The 11,725-nt window shown below is 36.3% G+C and overlaps 1 non-coding gene across 1 annotated transcript; it reads left to right on the top strand.

Moving 5' to 3' along the window:
• The first annotated feature begins 10,820 nt into the window (after positions 1 to 10,820).
• trnas-cga (transfer RNA serine (anticodon CGA)) lies at positions 10,821 to 10,902 on the top strand. The gene has a single exon. It is a non-coding gene; the product is annotated as a tRNA-Ser (tRNA).
• The last annotated feature ends 823 nt before the right edge of the window (positions 10,903 to 11,725 follow it).

The raw sequence follows: 11,725 nt of genomic DNA, 5'->3' as shown, positions 1-11,725 counted from the left end.
GCAGGGCCTTCCTTGGATGAGGGTGTCTAGTGATAATGGCCGAAACACCCGATGATTCCAGGGTCCACTACTGATGATGTGTCCTAAATTATAAAATAATAACACAATTAATATAAAGAATACAAATAAAAATATTAAAATCATACAAATTCTATTTTTTTTTTTTTTTATTCCAAAAAATAAATTTGAATTTGTTTTTTAAATACTAATTTAACATGCAAATGATAAAGTCAATTTTTTTATTTATTTATTTTTTTTTTTTTACCATGTTGTGTGATTTTCATTGTGTCTCACATGTTTCCAGGAAAGGTAAGTTTTCACAAATAGTTATTCTTAACAAGTTAAAACAAATGACTTTTATTCATCTAAAATAGTACTGTGATAAGATAATTTGAACAATAAATTAAAAGATAATTTTAAAATACTTAAATTACTACATACATTTAGAAATAAATTAGTTATACTGGGATATCAATATATTTAGTCCAAAGATGCCTCAGTTGATTTAATAAATTCAATCATCTGAATATCTCCCTCAAAGAATACAACGCCTTATTTATATTTTGGGATGCATTCGTATCTTTCAAAAAAAGAGGACACAGCATCGACCCGACTCGAAGAGCCTTTTTCTGAGTGATAATCGCTGGCCCGTGCATTGCCTTTAACTCTTCATACCAAACCACGTTGGTTTCCAACCTCTGTGGGAAGAGTTATCGAGAGAGAATCCTCTAAACCTAACCCCTAACCCTCTAACCCTAACCCCTAACCCTAACCCCCCCCAACCCTAACCCTAACCTAACCCTAACCTAACCCTCTAACCCTAACCTAACCCTAACCCCCCCCCCCAACCCTAACCTCTAACCCTAACCCTACTAACCCTAACCCTACTAACCCCTAACCCTTAACCCTAACCCTAATGTTAGCTGTGTCCAGTACTAGTTTGATATAATGTTAGCTGTGTCCAGTACCAGACTGATATAATGTTAGCTGTGTCCAGTACTAGTTTGATATAATATTAGCTGCGTCCAGTACCAGTTTGATATGTTAGCTGCGTCCAGTACTAGTTTGATATAATGTTAGCTGTGTCCAGTACTAGTTTTATTTTAGCTGTGTCCAGTACTAGTTTTATGTTAGCTGTGTCCAGTACCAGTCTGATGTAATGTTAGCTGTGTCCAGTACTAGTTTTATTTTAGCTGTGTCCAGTACTAGTTTTATGTTAGCTGTGTCCAGTACCAGTCTGATGTAATGTTAGCTGTGTCCAGTACCAGTCTGATATAATATTAGCTGCGTCCAGTACTAGTTTGATATGTTAGCTGTGTCCAGTACTAGTTTGATATAATGTTAGCTGTGTCCAGTACTAGTTTTATTTTAGCTGTGTCCAGTACTAGTTTTATGTTAGCTGTGTCCAGTACCAGTCTGATGTAATGTTAGCTGTGTCCAGTACTAGTTTTATTTTAGCTGTGTCCAGTACTAGTTTTATGTTAGCTGTGTCCAGTACCAGTCTGATGTAATGTTAGCTGTGTCCAGTACTAGTTTAATATGTTAGCTGTGTCCAGTACTAGTTTAATATGTTAGCTGTGTCCAGTACTAGTCTGATATAATGTTAGCTGTGTCCAGTACCAGTCTGATATAATGTTAGCTGTGTCCAGTACTAGTTTTATGTTAGCTGTTTCCAGTACCAGTCTGATATGTTAGCTTTGTCCAGTACTAGCTTAATATGTTAGCTGTGTCCAGTACTAGTTTTATGTTAGCTGTGTCCAGTACTAGTTTGATATAATGTTAGCTGTGTCCAGTACTAGTTTAATATGTTAGCTGTGTCCAGCACTAGTTTAATATGTTAGCTGTGTCCAGTACTAGTTTTATGTTAGCTGTGTCCAGTACCAGTTTGATATAATGTTAGCTGTGTCCAGTACTAGTTTTATGTTAGCTGTGTCCAGTACTAATTTGATATAATGTTAGCTGTGTCCAGTACTAGTTTGATATAATGTTAGCTGTGTCCAGTACTAGTTTGATATAATGTTAGCTGTGTCCAGTACTAGTTTGATATAATGTTAGCTGTGTCCAGTACTAGTTTGATTTAATGTTAGCTGTGTCCAGTACTAGTTTTATGTTAGGTGTGTCCAGTACTAGTTTGATATACTGTTAGCTGTGTCCAGTACTAGTTTGATATAATGTTAGCTGTGTCCAGTACTAGTTTGATTTAATGTTAGCTGTGTCCAGTACTAGTTTTATGTTAGGTGTGTCCAGTACTAGTTTGATATAATGTTAGCTGTGTCCAGTACTAGTTTTATGTTAGCTGTGTCCAGTACTAGTTTTATGTTAGCTGTCTCCAGTGCTAGTTTTATGTTAGGTGTGTCCAGTACCAGTTTGATATAATGTTAGCTGTGTCCAGTACTAGTTTAATATGTTAGCTGTGTCCACTACTAGTTTTATGTTAGCTGTGTCCACTACTAGTTTGATATGTTAGCTGTGTCCAGTACTAGTTTGATATAATGTTAGCTGTGTCCAGTACTAGTTTGATATAATGTTAGCTGTGTCCAGTACTAGTTTGATATGTTAGCTGTGTCTTCTAAGCACTAGCTGACAAGGTTATGCTAATGAAAAGCCTCGTGCACCTTCAGGGACATTAGCCATTTAGCTGTCCTTAAACTAGCCCTTTGAAATTCGGTATTTATTGATATAAGACCCACTGCGGTTTACAATTAACACCAATCTAAGGTAACTCCAACACCCTACTTCTGTGGAAATACTTACTTTTATGCCACATTTCCTATTTAATATATTATTTGAAGCAACTTAGCACAGTACGGAGGACCAGAAAATGGCGCTACCGACTATTCCGCTTGGTTTGAAAAGTGTGCGGGGCTTCTTTCAACACCTTGATTGGTCACTGACACTGGAAAGCATCTTGATTGGTTGGTGACACTGGAAATCATTTTAGTCAATCTGTTTTAATTAGTCCAAATGCAGTAAACATATTTTTACACTGCATAATTAACACTAATTCCTACACAGTAAATGTACTAATTTTTAGACTTAAATAGTTTAGAAATGTATCATCACTTTGAATAATAATTAGGATACAATAGTTATTACTTTTATTACATTAATATGATAAAGAGAGTAAGGCATGCAATTAAAATAGTTGAAAAGAAATACTTCAAATATATTTACTAATACTTTCAATCTAAACTTTAACCTTCAATTGTTTTATATTGCCTTTGTGTGTCTTACATCTTTCCATCAAGGTGAGTTTGTACTGTTACTTCTTCCTATGGATGTGATACAATAATATAATAAATATAATACATAATACAATACAAGATGGAATCCAAGCAATTTCAGACATATTTCAAAAATATTACAAAAAAAACAATTTGACCCCAAGTGGTTTTGAATTTGATGGAAAATGTTTCCTATACTTCCTATTTCCAAATAAAAGGAATGGCTATAGACGAAACACTGGCTCCTGTTCATGTGGACATGTTTATGGGCTCCTGGGAAACTAAAACCATAGTATTATTACAGACACCAGGATGACATCTGGGGGATTTGGATTTCTTTGGAGGAAGATTTTACTGTATTTTTGGACACCCTAAATAATCACAAACCCGCTATAAAACCAAAATCTACAATTGATCACAATTCAGTTCACTTTCTAGACACAACCACATTTAAAAGAGCCAAATTCACACCACACAACCAACTGGAAATAAAAGTTTATTTCATACATACACACACATGCACTAGAGTAGCTTTGACCCTAAACACACATGAGCAGGAATAATAAAGTCTAAATGATTACGCTTTTATAGAATATGTACACAGAGGATTTGAAATAAACCACCAAAGTGTAATTTTAGGCTTTGTCCAACAGAGGGTCCTGTAGGGCCTTTATCAGAAACAGTTGAAAGAAGGATGTGTGATGTGGTTGTGTTTACACTGGTTTACTCTTAGACACATTCTTCCTACAATAACATATATATTTGTATCTGGATCAATTACATGTATGTTTGTATCCAGTTTCAATAACATGTATGTTTGTATTCAGTTTCAATAACATGTATGTTTGTATTTAGGTTCAAGAACATGTATGTTTGGATCCAGGTTCAACAGAAGCTGTGAATGCTAACGGGTAACATTAGTGCTGTGGCGTTCACTGCCTCCTGCTGAAACTCCAACAGCTGATGGAACAGGAGGAGGAGCTGCTGCTTCCACCAATGGGACCTGTGAAGAAGAGGAAACAGACGCTAACTACAGACCACAACTACACACCACAACTACAGAGAACTAGAGACCACAACTACTCTGCTGCTTCCACCAATGGGACCTGTGAAGAAGAGGAAACAGACGTTAACTACAGACCACAACTACACACCACAACTACAGAGAACTAGAGACCACAACTACTCTGCTGCTTCCACCAATGGGACCTGTGAAGAAGAGGAAACAGACATCAACTACAGACAACAACTACACACCACAACTACAGAGAACTAGAGACCACAACTACTCTGCTGCTTCCACCAATGGGACCTGTGAAGAAGAGGAAACAGACATCAACTACAGACAACAACTACGGACAATTACAGACCCTAACTACAGACCAAAACTACAGATAACTACAGACCACAGAGGAACTAGAGGAGATAGATGTCCACGACAGACCACAACTACAAACAACTACAGACCACAGAGGAACAAGAGGAGATAGACATATTTGACTCCTATGGTTTCAATAGCATACAGGTGGTTGAGTGATATTTATTTGTTTGTTTGTTTGTTTATTTATTAGGCCTGTAACGGTACACGTACCGAACCGTTTCAGTTCACACCTGTTCGGTTCGGTACACAGCTGTACCGAAACGGCACAGTATGATGAGAAAAAGAAAAAGGAACAGAAGACGCTGTTCCATGTGGAACTTTAAAGCCGCACAAGTTCCACACGGACATATTGAAGTAGCACACAGTGACCCGAAATATGAAATAGCTGCTGCCCATAAGGTTAAAAAAAAACAACAAATATGATGTGAACCTGAAGGGAAGAGGCTGAAGACCCTCCACCATCATTACAGTCCTGTTTGGGATCACTATGGGTTCAGGTGAAAGAAAACGAGGAAAGGGAAGACGAACATTGTTTGCTGCCTGTGAACTACGGTTGTTCTAAAACACTGACACTAGCTCTGTCTGTCTGTCTGTCTCTCACACTCACACACACACACACGATGTATAATAAAGGAATAAAACCCGGGAGTTGGAACTTGGAAAGGAGTTGAAAGGATGTAAAGTTTCACTTTCGTTTCACACCAGCGTTAGTTATGTTAGTTATGGACTGAACCCCCACGTATCCCCCCCCCACGCGCGCCTCCGATAAAAAAAAAAACCCTCTGTGTTTTTGTCAAGTCGCACCCTGCGCGCGCGCACACACACACACACACACACACAAGTACACAGTGTCCTAAACAGTTTTTTCGCTGTTCTAAAATAAATTAGGTTAATTTATTTGTCAATGTTGCTCTTCAGTTTGTTTAAACAGAATACCAGTTTACCCTCTTCTTAATGTTGCACTTCATATGGAATTTTTTTGTTATTATTTTAATGCAGAGTGTGAACTGACAGAATTGGGATTAGATTTTTGCTGTTTGTTCAAAACTCCCTTTCAGGGAAAAGTGCAATACTAATGTTTAAAATACATTTAGTAATATTTTATTTTCTATTTGATTTATAGCAGCAGAATTATATTATTCCTGTTTTTCTATATTCTATTGTCTCCAAAAATTTGTGGAAGAATGTTCAAAAATTCATGAATGCATTAAAGACATTTTAAGGGGTTTTCTTTCTTTCTTTCCGTACCGAACCGAAAAAAAAAATCAACCGTGGCTTTCAAAACCGAAAACGTACCGAACCAAATATTTTGTGTACCGTTACAGGCCTTATTTATTTATTTATTTAGGCTTGTAACGGTACACGTACCGAACTGTTTCGGTACACAGCTGTACCCAAACGGCACAGTATGATGAGAAAAAGAAAAAGGAACGAAAGACGTCGTTCGACACGGAACTTTAAATCCGCGCAAGTTTCACACGGACTTAACAAAGGAGCACACATTGACCCAAAATATGAAATAGCAGCTGATATAAGGTTTAAAAAAACAACAACAAATATGATGTGAACCTGGAAGGAAGAGACTGCAGACCCTCCACCATCAGTCCAGTCCAGTTTGGATCAGTTCAGGTTCAGATGAAAGACAACAACCAGGAAAGAGAGAGAGATAAGACGAATTGCTATTTGGCCCTGAGGAACTACGGTAGTTCTAAAACACAATAGCTCTGTCTGTCTATCACGCATGCTGTATAATAGAGGAATAAATAGAACGTTGAAAGTATGTAAGGTTTCACTTTTGTTTCATGACAGCATTCGTTACGTTAGTTATGGACCACACCCCCATGTATGTAACTGCGCCCCCCCCACCCCCCGGCTCCGACAAAAAAATAAATAAAATAAAAATCCCCCGTGCACACACACACACACAAATACACACAGTGTCCTAAACAGTTTGTTCTCTGTCCTAAAATATATCATTTGCTTCATTGTGTTGTCAGTGTTTCTCTTCAGTTCGTTTCAACAGAATACCAGTTTACCCTCCTGTTAATGTTGCATTTCATGTGGAATTTTTTTGTTATTTTTCTGCAGAATGTGAACTGACAGAACTGGGATTAGATTTTTCTTGTTTGTTCGAAACTACCTTTCAGGGAAAAGTGCAAAACTATTGTTTTTTGATTTGTAGCAGCAGAATTATATTATTCCTGTTTTTCTATATTCTATTGTCTCCAAAAACTGGGGGAAAAATGTTTTTTAAAAAAATTCATAAATGCATTAATAGACATTTTGAAGGGTTTTCTTTCTTCCTGTACCGAACCGAAAAAAAACCCGAACCGTGGCTTTGAAAACCGAAAACGTACCGAACCGAAAATTTTGTGTACTGTTACAGGCCTAATACACATATATATATATATACACACATATACACACACACACACACAGGGTGGGGAAACAAAATGTACAATATTTTGAGGCAGGGATTGAAAGACAGTGTATGACCAATTAGTTTATTGAAAGTCATGAGAATTTATTTGCCATAAGAAAATGTCCATAATAGAAAATGTTTTTATTCTATGTGTCCTCCTTCTTTCTCAATAACTGCCTTCACACGCTTCCTGAAACTTGCGCAAGTGTTCCTCAAATATTGGGGTGACAACTTCTCCCATTCTTCTTTAATAGTATCTTCCAGACTTTCTGGTAATAGTTTTGCTCATAGTCATTCTCTTCTTTCCATTATAAACAGTCTTTATGGACACTCCAACTATTTTTGAAATCTCCTTTGGTGTGACGAGTGCATTCAGCAAATCACACACTCTTTGACGTTTGCTTTCCTGATTACTCATATGGGCAAAAGTTTGTGAAAAGGTATGGATAATAGTGTTAGGTATGATTATGACATCAGTATATGTTTGGGTTCAAAACAACTGACGTAGTGTCTGCTGAGAAAAAACAACTAAATGTTCAGTGTACATTTGGCTTCCCCACCCTGTGTATATGTGTGTGTGTGTATATATATATATATATATATATATATATATATATATATATATATATATATATATATATATATATATTCATTCATTTTCTGAACCCGCTTTATCCTCACTAGGGTCACGGGGGTCGCTTGGAGCCTATCCCAGCTACATAGGGGCGAAGGCGGGGTACACCCTGGACAAGTCGCCAGTTCATCGCAGGGCTGAACATATAGAGACAAACAATCACTCTCACATTCACACCTATGGGCAATTTTTTTTTTAGATTAACCAATTAACCTATTAGTGCATGTTTTTGGATGGTGGGAGGAAGCCGGAGTACCCGGAGAGAACCCACGCAGACACGGGGAGAACATGCAAACTCCACACAGAATATATATATATATATATATATATATATATATATATATTTGACTGTGTAGTTTGTATAACATACCTGTAGTTTAGTGTTTCTCTTTGTATACACCTCCAGCTGTATTTTCTATAACATACCTGTAGTCTTTGTCTTTGTATACACCTCCAGCTGCTGCGCTGCTCGTTTCCGTTGCTTCAGTCGTCTTTCTTGTTGTCGATCATCTCCTGCGTCTCCTGGATCAGCCTCCTCTTCTCGGCTCGTTGTTTCTTCAGAACCTCCTCGGCCTTCTTACTCTGGTAAATCTTCACCCCGGCGAACGCCAAACACAGCAGCAGCGTCTTCAGAGCCAGGATGTAGAGCAGGACTGGGACATTATCCAAAGCCTGAACATCAATGATCACATGGAGTTTAAAAACACTTCTGTTATTTCACTGTTTCCAAACCCACGGAAAGCACTGGAACAACCGAGGACCGTGGACAAACTTCTATGGCCCCTCCCCTATCTGTTTCCACGGATGCATGGAGCTAATTTAGTCCCACAGAAGGAGGAGGAGCCAGTAAAGACAGCTGCAACCCATGTGCATTCTGGGATTTTACTGACATTCATCCATTCAGTGACACATTCATGTTCTAAACTTCATTACAACACATAAACATGTTCCATTCCAGCACAAATAAAACTGTTTGGGCCCTTCCACTCAAACATGTGTTTTAGAACACACAAACGTGTTTTAGAACACACACTAAAACGTGTTTTAGCACACGCACACAAACATGTGTTTTAGAACACGTTTTAGAACACACACTCAAACATGTGTTTTAGAACACACACTCAAACGTGTATTTAAGAACACACATTCAAACGTGTGTTTAAGAACACACACTCAAACGTGTGTTTTAGAACACATGTTCATTCAGAACACTCAAACACATGCTAAAGTAAATACATCTGATGGATTTCTAAGATTCCAACGCAAATTGTTCCATTTTTGCCACCAAATGAATGTTTAAGTATCTGCTAACATCAGACTGGACCTGAGTGACAGCAGCACTTCAGTTTAAATGTGAAATATTCATCAGCAGGAACTGACATTTAGCCTGGTTTACACTAAACCCGACTGATGCTAACATTAGCGTAGCCAACTTTGACATTTATCCTGGTTTGAACTAAACCCAACTGATGCTAACATTAGCTTAGCCAACTTTGTGCTAGTGCCACAGAGCAGAATTCCGCTGTCTGAAAAGCAGAGCAGATAAACCAGTCCTCAGTCCACGGGTCCGGGTTCGATATTCAACCATAAACTCAACCACGTACCTTCCAGTTGATCATTTTTGGTGCTCTGGTGGTGATCAACTGTTCCAGACGGAGACGGTACAGAGATTTAGCACCGTTCAGAAGGCGGGACTTGTAGCTCCGAACCAATCAGAATACACGTCAATGACGTAAAGGAGGTATGTTCAAAGACAATGGGAAAAAGTCCCGTCATGAATATGTTTACAGACCATGAGAAGTTTCTTTTCAGCTATTACACGAAACTTATCACACAATTATCAGCTAAATTCTCAATCAGTTACTTTCACGGTGTCTAAAGTTTAAATATTTTCTATTTTAATGAAAGCTTTTCCTAAGTACAAGCTGAAAAGCAGGAAAAACTGTGTTTAGAGGATTCCAAATATAGAACAACAGTGATGCATTTGTCATAATCAGACCACATGTATTAAGAGGATTTAAATAAATAAAAACTGATGAATTTGTCATAATTAGACCACGTGTTTAGAATATTTAAATATACAAAAAACAAAACCTGATGCATTTATCATAATTAGACTACATGTGTTTAGAGTATATATACATATATATATATATATATATATATATATATATATATATATATATATATATATATATATATATACAAACTGATGCATTTATCATAATATTCAGACCTTATGTGTTTACTGATCTGTTCATATGACAACACTCAGTTCTCATTTTCTGTTGTATTTTATTTCATAATTCCAATAAGACTGAGCATTTTTCATTTAATGTTTTGAACAGTAGGAACATTAAACACAGTGTTAATTTGTGTTAAATGTTTTTCAGTGAGTGTGAATCAGTGGTTTGCATTTTATGGGTTAAGGGTTTTGTTTTGTGTTTATTTAGTTTGGTGCTTGTTTCTGATGTTTAATTAACTAGTTAATTAGTCTTAATCCAAAAGGGAAAGGTGTTTTGATAATCATTTAGATCTGCAAATCCTTTTCTGTCCTGAATATAATAAACATTCTTTAAAGACACTCATATCACATACAATTTACACTTAAAGTTTACAGTTTACACTGACAGTGTCCTTTTTCCTTCCAGTACTGATGAGTTTGTTTTTGCAATGTCTACTACGCATGCGCAGAGATCACAAACTGGTACATTTATGTATCAGAAATTAATACCTCCGTGTGTATTTTCTTTGCTCAATTCTAGCATCGATGTTTTATGACTAATTCTTTGTCGGATTGTATTTTTTTTACATGTATTTACTAAATACAAAAAACTACAAGCATGCGCACTGAATTAATATGATTACAACATGAACATCTGAGACGGAACTACTGCTCCCACAATGCTTAGCGGTGAAACGGTTACAAGCACAACGAAGTTCAATGATGATATCGAAGAAGCGATTGGAGTCTAAGTGTAGACTGGTCAAAGTACAGGTTATATCAAAGACAAACCCGCCGAATGTTTACAGAAATATGTGGGTCATCATGGAGAATATATTTACATAAATATATGAGTTACTATGAACGGTACTTACAGTCATCATGTACAATATGTTTATATAAATACAAAAGTTAACATCACTGGTCTTTACGTAGTCACGGTGGCCGAGAGGTTAAGGCGTTGGACTCGAAATCCAATGGGGTTTCCCCGCACAGGTTCGAATCCTGTTCGTGACGGAATAAACTTTATTTCTCTCTCAGATGTGAAGTCAAAAACAGCTCCGATTAAAATCCTTTTAGTGTCAGTTTGTCTGTAAAAGGTTCCCTAAAGTCTGGACTGGATTCTGGAGCAGGAGAATCGACCAGTCCCTCTGTTGTTCTTTAAGAAACTATTAAATTCACCAGCTCTGTTTTTGTTTCCGCCATCTTTACACTCAACTCCCGTTTTCCACTCTCGCGGGATTATACATTTCGCAGCGTGAGTGCCCCATCTAGTGGACAACAAATTTAACACACTGTGTTACAGACGAAAGAATCCATTCAAATAATACTGTAGATGTTAGAGAATATTATTATAGACAGTGTTATGAGAGGATATTATTACAGATGGTATTATTAGAGTATATTATTATAGATAGTATTATTAGAGAATATTATTAAACATAGTATTATGAGAGTATATTATTATAGATAGTATTATTAGAGTATATTATTAAACATAGTATTATGAGAGTATATTATTATAGATAGTATTATTAGAGTATATTATTATAGATAGTATTACTAGAGTATATTATTATTGATAGTATTATTAGATAATATTATTATTATGAGAGTATATTATTATAGATAGTATGAGAGAGTATTATTATAGATAGTATTATTAGAGAACATTATTATAGATAGTATTATTAGATAATATTATTATTATGAGAGTATATTATTATAGATAGTATGAGAGAATATTTTTATAGATAGTATTATTAGAGAACATTATTATAGATTGTATTATTAGATAATATTATTATTATGAGAGTATATTATTATAGATAGTATGAGA

This window comes from Sphaeramia orbicularis, unplaced genomic scaffold (genome assembly GCF_902148855.1).
Source record: "Sphaeramia orbicularis unplaced genomic scaffold, fSphaOr1.1, whole genome shotgun sequence".
NCBI lineage: Eukaryota > Metazoa > Chordata > Actinopteri > Kurtiformes > Apogonidae > Sphaeramia > Sphaeramia orbicularis.
The sequence above is the reverse complement of the archived record's forward strand: the minus strand, read 5'-3'. Positions and strand labels throughout refer to the sequence as shown.